We start from the raw sequence: 8,243 nt of genomic DNA, 5'->3' as shown, positions 1-8,243 counted from the left end.
CCCATTAGCAGCCGTAGAAGACCGCCACCGCTAGATCTGCCATCGGCAGAAGAACACTGAACTGGGAAGAAAAGAGAACAGAAGATTTTGAACATATCTAAAAAATAACTAAATAAAATTGACTGCCTGTGTTTTTTTGTTCTTTTTGCAGGTGATGGTGGGTGTCACCACCGGCAGGGAAGGGAAAGGGAGAAGAAGCTGAGCCAGACCCACCCATTTTCCAGCGTTTCTCGTGGCAGTGGTGAACCCACGCGCCGCCAGTGATGATGGCGCATGGAGGGGACGCGCCGCCACTGTTTATACAGGTCCAAAAGGTTTCCTAACACTATTATGTATTTTTGGGGGTTTGTTTTGTAATTTTTAAAGTGTTTAATGTAATTTTTGTTTAGTTGTTTTTTAATTTGTGTAATTTATAGTGTGTAAAAAAAGAAAAAAATATATAGTAAAAGTGTATGTGTGTTTTTATTTGTTTTATGGATGTTTTTTTTATTTATGATAAAATTGCAAAAAATAAAGAAGAATTTAATATTTTGATTTGATCACGGTCAAGAATTAGAACTTACACGTAAGTCGTATTTCTAATATCCAATGAAAAGACAAAATTTTTAAAACTTTTTTAACACATCAAAGCCACGAAGCAGCTTACCTCAGGTAGGGTGCGTTAGGGGTGCTAATACCTTCCTTAACCACAACCAGTTCCTTACCCGTGAATCTCTGACAAGACCAGTACATCCAAGTTTCCTAGTAACCCTCAATGAAATACTAGGTGGCGACTTCCAAGAACGAATCAATCAAGCAACGAAAAATCACCAACCGACACAGTGCGGGTGACGTGCGACAGAATGGCTACTCCACTAGGGAAGGTACTGTTTCTAACAATATTGGACTAAGTTTTGTGTATTTGATGTGTTTAAGTTTTTTGCTTTTTATTTCTTTTTTGTTAATGTATTTTCCATGCATTTTGTAGAATTGTCTCATGTATCACATGTCTTTATTTTTTAAAGCACATACAAGCTTCTAAGTTAGGTGGGGAATTAACAATCTACCCTGTGACTATTGGTCATGGTTCAGATGCGTGAAACACCCAACTCATATCTGAGTGCTTGCTTGGTAATGGTAGGTATACGTACCTTAACCATTTCTTGCAACGCCCCTATACTGTCTTTATGAAGACCGTCATTGGGCAGGTATGAGACCCTTTTGAGACCAGGTAGAAAACCTACTCATATTCACATAATGAATAGAACTTGTCCTTAGGTTGTATGTGCTATCGTTATTTACATAAGGACAAACCTTTCTTGAAGCATCTTGAACTCAAGACTTGTGGGTGACCCAATGGCCCTCACTTAGAAAATTTTCATTGTAGAGTTTAGGCAAGAATCACGATTCTTGTTTCATCATACAAGAGTTACGACCATATGTCACCCCTTGAAGGGCGAGTTCATCATATAAATTACATGCTCAAACATTTGTCATGTATACACCGGGATGAAAAATTGGTTCCCTCACCCGAGGTCTTCTTTACTGGATTGAGAAAAGTTGGGAAACAAAGAATGGGGTCCGATAAGAGGGTTATTGTCTAAAGGAAATTGAGGCATCAAACTTTAATGTAGCAGAACTCTTTTTGCAGAGATTTTTTTGTTGATCTGCTAGTGGGGAATTAAAGAAGGAATACAGTAGTTTCAGATCATCTTTGATTTTTCTCCTACTAGTGTTAGACTTAAAATGCAAAAGTAGAGAGAAAAGACATGCCTAGACTGAAAACCTTGAAGAAGACTGAAACTTCAACATAGCAGAACTCCCTCTATTAGTGTTTGTTTGTTGCACCACCATTGAGGAGTTGAAGAGGAGACATAAGAGTTTCAGATTCATCAATTTCTCTTCTATTAGAGACAATGCATGATTCCACGCGTTGACAATGGTGTTGTTGTGCGCTACCAAGATTACCTAGCTGTTGGGAGGTTCCAACAATCCTCTAACAACCATAACAACATTGGAGGATTGACATCATGCTGCTGTAAGGATTGCCGAAGGAATTGAACAAGCTATGAAGAGAGGAAAGATTGAAGGATCTACCATGGATTCTAAAACAATTATGAGAGTTGAATAAGAAGATGACTCTCAATTGAGAAACCTCAGTTATTTTGCCTAGTCAGGTCTTGCCATAATATAAATTGCTCAAATGTCTTTGCCAAGATTGACATTCCTCTGCCACTCAAGTTTGTCTACCAGCATCTGCCAAATTCTAGACTTATTGCCTCGACTCCGTTCAATCACATGCAACCACTGTTTCCTAGGTGGTATAATACAAACGAGATGTGAATATCATTGTGGGCACCTCGGCCATTTCAATTGAACAGTTGCAAGAATTTCAAGAATCGAGATCGGATGATGGTGAGCAAGAAGCGAGTTGAGTTTGTGAAAGATGATGTCATCGGCCATATTGTCATCAGAACATCCTCAGATTGATAAAAGATCGAAAATGCTTGACAAAACACAAATATTGCCAGAAAAGCTGATCCAAGAATGGTGCTGAATTGTCAATCATTTTGTTATGGATTGTTGCCATTGTGCATTTTGTTTTGGGGTCACATCTCATCCTTGAACGAAATATGTCTTTCTTTTGGCTTCATGTTGTTTTGAAATCAAGAGATGCTTATTTCAAAGGGTATTTTGACAAAATATTTTGATCAAACTCTAATATGCAAAATTAAAGCTAGTCAATCCTAAAAGATTAAGAGTGTTTTGATTGCAGAAATGACTCGATATTTGTTAAAATGTCAAGATAAACAATATGAGGCTACCAAACAAATTTTGAACTCATACTTGAAATTGAACCACACACCATGTAGCTAAATTTTAGCAGTATGCATAATGACATGTAGTGGATTTAGTAGTGATGGACTCGTGAATCATGATTCTTACAAGTCCAAATCATTACACTAGACAAGATCAAAATTTATCGGTTCTAATTGTCCTTGCTTCAAATAAGAAAAGGCCATCTTTGTTCATCCCTTCACTTTCTAAAGATATATATCCCTTGCAATCCAATTTAAGCCTGATAGAATATTTCTTTTCAAAAGAAACCCTGACTAGGATCACACTCCACACTGAGGTAAATAAGAGATATTTTAAAGACACTGATAAAATCAATGGATAAAAGAAAGGCTTAGAACAAAAGTCCAATGATTAAGAAAGAGCTAGAAGAAGAAAGAAGTCATAGACTAGGGGGCATGTAAGAAAACTTTGAAGAAAGCTATAAAAAAAGTGGAAAGGAATTGGAATGCCTATCAATTCAAAGAAGGGCAAAAGAAGTTTCAATTGAAAAAAGACACAACAAATGCCAAAAGTCAACACAAAAAAAATTGAGTTTCATGTCTTTTGGTGTGTCTAAGATAAAGCCTCTAGTGTCTTCAAAAGGATTAGATTAGTTATTCATTAAAGAAAAAGTTGGGTTTGCATTATGACCTATGTTAGGAAAATTCTGATCTTTGAGATTAACAAGGTTATATGTCACTTTCCCTACAAAGACAACAAGAGAAAGAGAATTGATGAATAGTTGATGTTGATCCTAAGTCTTCGAAACCCTTAAACACCTTTTTGATCTTGTGAATTTTCCTTTCTTTCATAGCCATGAACCATAGCTTGCATTATGTGCTTTTAAAAACCCTTTTCGATCAAGTAAACAATCTGAACCGATAGCTACTGGTTATTATACATGTTGATAAAATAAATGCTAAGAAAAGAAACCACCTTTCTTAATAAAGCCTGAGCATCTTGTTTTTGAAATTCACAAAAATATCACCTTATCACAGACCATAAAAAAGATATACCCAAAATTAGAGTTTAAAGTGGACACAAAGAACTATGAGAAAGGCCATTTTAATCTTACAATGGGTCGATTTCTGTTTTCAAAATACAAGACAATCAAAGGACTACATTGAATGACATGTGTTGGGTCCTTGACCAAAAAGCTTGATTTTTAAAAGATCTTTCCCAAAACTGATATCTCTCTGATTTTATTTCAGCAATTAGACTTGAATATACATGACCTTTGAAATATAAGATTTGATTCCAGAAAAGAAAGATTGTCAAACAAAGAAGAACATTGATTCAAACAGTATTCAGCTCAGTTAGGGGGCAAAGAAAGATGATTCAATGAAGAATCGGTGAACAAAAGACAATATGGTTTGAAGAAAGATAATCAATGAACGAGCATATTCAGATCACACCGGGGGCAATATTGTTAAAAAACACTCCATGATCTAGTGAACTCCAGTAACAATTGAAAACAACACTGCACTTGAGGGACAACTTCGTATCTTCATCTTGGGGTTACCCTTTGAAACATGGTTATAACAGATGTTATCGCATAGTTGCATTTGAATGAATGTCAGAAAGATGCGCATCACCAAGACTGACTGTGGGACCATATGTTTTGAAACTCAAAGGCGCACTTCACAGCATGAATATGGGTGATAAATTGGACATCATTGATGAGGCCAATACATTTCTTTTCGCAATCTGATTCAACAAGATCAGAGGAATCCATTGAGAAAAACACTGAGTATACAACAAAAAGCTTTTTACTACAAGCTATGAGATGCATGTTTGGATGACTTGACAGTTCCAAGAAGAATGGTGATAACATATACTTGAAGAGTATTGTTTCAACTTGAGGCAAGTTCATAACTGATTGACAATCTTGATGGGTGTTGGCACGATGCGCACAATCAATGAGAGAACAATTCTCAGGAAAATCCAGAAGATGAATGATCGGTTAAGCTCATTCGTGATGAATCAAGCAACACCACACTTGGGGGCACACTCATGCTTAATAAACAACGAGAGCAGTAATCATCGAGGACTGCCCGGATAGGCACGACTCTTACAGCTGAGTGAATGACTAGCACATGAACAGGCCAGTACATGGAAGAAATAAAAAAAGCTTTTGGATAACAAACAAATATACCCTATGACGATGGAACATCAAAGAGGGGGGACCTATATTTCAAATCAGGTAAGGATGCATGCATGTCATCTAACCTCAAAGCATTGCACACATATTTTTATTCGTTACAGGAAAATCCTCAAAGAAGTCCAACAAGATTAAAAAAAAATAATCATTGAGCTGATAATAACAGAGAATTATGGTTGTGACCTTGGAACGGGAAGAAGATGAGATAAACCTTACTGTTAGGAAAATCTCAAAGAAATGAGAAGATCAACCTTGTCATCATGAAGAGTCTTCAAGTCAACTCCTACAATTAGGAAGCACTAAGTTTTCTAACTTTGTCATCAAGAAAAATCCAGTTAATTTCAGTCATCATGAAGGACAAATGTTAACCTTGTAATTAGAAAAGACAGATGTCAGTCATGCAATATCACAAAAAAAGAGAAAGCATCAAGTGAAAAGTTTAATCAAACCTTATCATCAAGAAGAAAAATGAGAAGAACCTTACCATTAGGAAATTCTCAAAACAAGAGAAGAAAGTTCAAACCCTGTCATCAAGAAGAACACACAAGATTTTGGTTTGGTTAAAGGGGAACGCCAAATGGGATCTCAGGTTAGCCCAACCACACTTAGGATTTTGGTTCTAATTAAAGGAGATCGCCAGATGGGATCTCAGGTTAGCCCAACCACTCAAATTTTGGTTCTGGTTAAAGGGGATCGCTAGATGGGATCTTAGGTTAGCCCAACCACACACTGGATATTGGTTTTGGTTAAAGAGGATTGTCGGATGAGATTTCAGGTTAGCCCAACCACATAGATTTTGGTTCTGGTTAAAGGGGATCGCCATATGGGATTTCAGGTTAGCCCAACCACACAGATTTTGGTTCTGGTTAAAGGGGATCGCCACATGGGATCTCAGGTTAGTCCAACCACACACAAGATATTAGTTCTGGTTAAAAGAGATCACCGGATGGGATCTCAGGTTAGCCCAATCACACATATTTTGGTTCTGGATAAAGAGGATCGCCGGATGAGATCTCAAGTTAGCCCAACCATACAGATTTTGGTTCTGGTTAAAGGGGATCGCCGAATGGGATCTCAGGTTAGCCCAACCACACAGATTTTGATTCTGGTTAAAAGGGATCGTCGGATGGGATCTCAAGTTAGCCCAACCACACACAAGATATTAGTTCTAGTTAAAGGAGATCGCCGGATAGGATCTCAGGTTAGCCCAATCACACAAATTTTGGTTCTAGTTAAAGAGGATCGCCGGAAGGGATCTCAGGTTAGCCTAACCATATAGATTTTGGTTCTGGTTAAAGGGGATCGCTGGATGAGATCTTAGGTTAGCCTAACCACACAAATTTTGGTTCTGGTTAAAAGGGATCGCTCGATGGGATCTGAGGTTAGCCCAACCACACGCATATTTTGGTTCTAGTTAAAGGCGATCGTCGAATGAGATCTCAGGTTAGCCCAACCACACAGATTTTGGTTCTGGTTAAAGAGGATCACTAGATGGGATCTCAGGTTAGCCCAACCACACAGATTTTGGTTCTGGTTAAAGGGGATCGCCAGATGGGATCTCAAGTTGGCCCAACCACACACAAATTTTAGTTCTAGTTAAAGGGGATCACTGGATGGGATCTCAGGTTAGCCCAACCACGCAGATTTTGGTTTTAGTTCAAGGAGATCGCCAAATGGGATCTCAGGTTAGCCCAAACACGTAGATTTTGGTTTTGATTCAAGGAGATCGCCAAATGGGATCTCAGGTTAACGAAAAAAAAGAAGAGAGAAAGAAAGAAAGGAGAAGAAAAGGAGAGAAATATTAAAAAAAAAAGTCTTTAGATGAGTGGATATTGAGCAAGTTAGGAAGACAAAAAGATAAGTTTTCTTTACAAAGCTTACTATGCAAAACATTGAGGAGTTTTACTTTATAAGCATTGTAAAGAGGGAGCATCTGTTGCTACCCAATTTTTGATCCATGTTTTGATAAATTTTCAGAAAAATTCAAAAATAGCAAAAAACATCAAAAATCCAAAAAATACATTTTTTAGTATATTTGCATTATTTTTAGCATCGTCTCAAAAGAATTTAAATTTTCAAAGATCTTTAGAACGCGTTTGACTTTTAATGCGTTATATTTTAAAATCATCGATTTTCCTTATTCGAGTCGATGTTGATAAGAAAAATCCAAAAAATAACAAAAATCAAATTTCCAAAAAAAAAAGAAAGAAGTTGAGGGACCAAGTTTGAAAACCTAGCAATATTTTTACCTATAAATACTAGTTTCTACAACACATATAAGAGGGGTAATTTTGCACAATTGAGGGAATCACAAAAAAACCCTCAACCACAAAAAAACCCTAAAAATCTTAACCCTTTCTTCTCCTTAACCCGAAGGCGCCGCTTCCTCCCTGGAAAAGAAAAAAACCTAAGCCGACCGCCCCCCACTTGGCCGAACAAGAGAAGCCACAACCTCCCCCATTTCCAGACCTTCCCTCTCAGTACAATGTCATCAGTGTCGTCCACACCTGGCCACAGATTCACCATAGCCCTCTGCCCACCGCTGATCTGCCCGTTAATAACAACCCAGCAGCGGCCGCAGAAGACCACCACCGCTAGATCTGCCATCGGTAGAAGAACATCGAACTTGGAAGAAAAGAGAACAGAAGATTTTGAATAGATCTAAAAAATAACCAAATAAAATCGACTACCTGTGTTTTTTTTGTTCTTTTTGCAGGTGATGTTGGGTGTCACCATCGGCAGGGAAGGGAAAGGGAGAAGAAGCTGAGCCAGACCCACCCATTTTCCGGCGTTTCTCGCGGCAGCGTGTGAACCCACGTGAAGCTAGTGACGGTGGCGCATGGAGGGGACGCGCCGCCACTGTTCATACAAGTCCAGAAGGTTTCCCAACACTGTTATGGATTTTTAGGGGTTTGTTTTGTAATTTTTAAAGTGTTTAATGTAATTTTTGTTTAGTTGTTTTTTAATTTGTGTAATTTGTAGTGTGTAAAAAAAGAAAAAGAAAAAGAAAAAGAAAAAAATATATAGTAAAAGTGTATATGTGTGTTTGTATTTGTTTTATGTATTTTTTTTATTTATGATAAAATTGCAAAGAATAAAGAAGAATTTAATATTTTGATTTGATCACGATCAAGAATTATAAACTTACACGTAAGTCGTATTTCTAATATCCGATGAAAAGACAAAAAATTTAAAACTTCTTTAACACATCAAAGCCACAAAGCAGCTTACTTCAGGTAGGGTGCGTTAGGGGTGCTAATACCTT

The sequence above is a fragment of the Populus nigra genome, chromosome 1, assembly GCF_951802175.1.
Source record: "Populus nigra chromosome 1, ddPopNigr1.1, whole genome shotgun sequence".
Classification (NCBI taxonomy): domain Eukaryota; kingdom Viridiplantae; phylum Streptophyta; class Magnoliopsida; order Malpighiales; family Salicaceae; genus Populus; species Populus nigra.
Note: the sequence above shows the minus strand (reverse complement) of the source record.